The following is a 2,500-nucleotide window of genomic DNA, read 5'->3' on the forward strand; positions in this document are numbered from 1 at the left end:
ACCCCAGGCATGACGCAGCAGCTCGACGTGTGACACCAACCAGACCACTTCACCTAACGAGGCCCCCCAGCCGAAGGCCCCGCGGGTCCACAGGCCCGATCCCATCAGTACGGAGCACGCATGCACCCACACCCAGGCCCACAAGGCATCCCAGGCAAAGCCACCAGCCAGCCGCCAGCCGGGACGACTGACGGACCCGCAACAGCAGCCGGGACGGTGCCCCAGTGTCGCCGAACGACACACCGCCCCGGTCCATCTCCACAGTGACCCGCAAATCGACCGGGCAGACCCTCGCACCGTACCACACTCCAGGGATCTTCCACATCCACAGAGACCAATGAGGTGTCCAGGCACACCAACCTGTACTGGGAACCACGACAGACAGCCAAGGCCCCGCGCGCCATCGCGCGCATGCTAGGCAATGTCCCCCCGACTGCGGACGAGCCGGGACAACCACTGCTTCGCGCCACCTGTCGCCTCCCCTTTCACCATCGTCCTCCTGGCTACCCCCAACCACCCCGGCCTGTCCCGCGGACCACCATCCCGAGCAGGACAAAGTCCCCTCGTCAAGCAGCCCGTCTGGAGTAGCCCAGCATGGCAGGAGCCGCGGCGAATTCGGCCTACGCCCCAGAAGAAGCGGCACAAGCGTTCAAAAAGCATGGATGAGAGAATCCATAGCAAGAAAGGCAGGGTCATAGAGACAAGTCCCTCTCCACCATCCAATCCCGCGACTGCGAGCTCGGTGTCGGTGCCACCGCAGCCCACCCCGACGAGCAGCCCACACGGGCGACGAATCGCCCTCACGCGTCCAGTACGCCTAGCCTCCCACTACACACAGGTAATGCCACGGGAAACCGAGTCGAAAGCCCTCGCACGGCCAGTAAGCGACCGCCAGCTACTGTTCAGCCCACCCTCCGGCAAGCCTCCCAGCAGACCCGGCTATCAAGCCCCGTCCCTTTGAGAACCCTGGGATCGACTCCACGCACCCTTCACGTGGCAGACAGCCTCATCAGTTGCTTCCCGGCCGAAGCCCAGCCTGAGGGGCCAGACCCCCAGTCCTGCCTGGACTCGACCACGAGCATAGCGTTCAAAACCGGCCAAGTTGAATGAAGCAGGAGACTCGGTCAGTACAGGCTCTGACCTGCTTCCTTGACCAGCGCAACAGCCGCAAGGTGTCTCACTCACCCTACAAACTGCCTGCCGTGCCGTCACACAGGGACCTCCATATCCACCTCACTCGTTTCGTCACCCGACACGCGTCGGACAACCCCACTCGTCAGTGATATGCCGGCGACTCACACCCGCACAACATACCACAGGCATCTCTGTCAAAATGCCCTCCCAGAAACAAGCTGCGGCACCATCATAGCATCCGTCGCCCATACTCTCATAACCAGACCGACGGCGGCCACCAGTGCCACTGAGGAGTTGTCAGGAGCTTCGCCTGCCTGGGTCCACCCGCTCCACCGGCCAGACTGACTGTGACTCCGACTCTGTGCAGCTGCGACACGGACTTCCGAACCAAAGGAGTTTTCGCAACATGGTCTGTAGACATGACTACAGCCGTTCGAGGACCCTCAGCCAAACCCCGAAAGTTGGTCCCCATGGCCTCCGAGGCGGTTGATCACACGCCATACACGCACCCAACCTCAAGCACGTGAAGATGAGGTCGCTCGAGCAGTCACGACCCCCCATTAAGCCGTGCCTCCGCGGTTCTTGATAACCCAGGTCCGCAATCCTGGGCAGCTCGGCTCAGCCAGAGCTCAGTCACCGTTCCCTTTAAGACTTTACTAAGAATCAAACCCGGGCAGCAGCCGGCACGACCCAGTAAGGCCTGCCCCCAACCAAAGCCAAGTCCACAGTCTGACCCACTTGGGAGAGGCCCCCATCAGAGATGCCGAGCTCGCTCCCCGTAAAGCCATCCAGCGACCAGCACTCATCACGGCTGCCCAGGCTTCACAGTATTTGCGTTTCCGCTAGGATTTGAGAAATCACATTCGACAGAAGGCGCCACATCCAGCCTTTGTTTATTATCACTATGTGTAACGGCATCAGCACCGTCTCGGTTCGTCTCAGTCTCGCCACCATTCAGTCACACCAGGCGTACCAGCAGGGCGCCGAGCGAGCGCACAAGCCAGCCTGCAAGGTGCTAGAGGTCGACCCGCAGTGGGTAGGAACCGTCCACCAGTGTCGGCAAGCCGAGGCCGATGGGGGCCCTACCAAGGCAGGTCATGATTGCCAGTCGGTCAGATAGGAGATGGGTTACTCGGAGCCCGCCGGGATCAGACGGGCAACCGGGGAGAGGGAGCTACATGAGTACCGTCGCCGGGTTCAGACGGCGGCCCCAGGATTCTCGTAGTGTCCGGTATCGCCCTTCCTCCTAATTCATAGGTAGTCATCCTACTGCAGAATCCGAGACACTACTGCTGCTTCAGTAGCGCTCAGGGAGACAAGTCTCACCTTACGGGTCCAGAAGGTCACCCAGGACGTGCAGCCCCTT

General features: G+C 61.4%; 1 pseudogene; it reads right to left on the bottom strand.

Moving 5' to 3' along the window:
* Positions 1-2,500, bottom strand: part of LOC147038415 (28S ribosomal RNA) — a 7,936-nt pseudogene that overhangs the window by 2,122 nt on the left and 3,314 nt on the right.

The sequence above is a fragment of the Syngnathus leptorhynchus genome, unplaced genomic scaffold (assembly GCF_054491065.1).
Source record: "Syngnathus leptorhynchus isolate UIUO unplaced genomic scaffold, UIUO_Slep HiC_scaffold_60, whole genome shotgun sequence".
Classification (NCBI taxonomy): Eukaryota; Metazoa; Chordata; class Actinopteri; order Syngnathiformes; family Syngnathidae; genus Syngnathus; species Syngnathus leptorhynchus.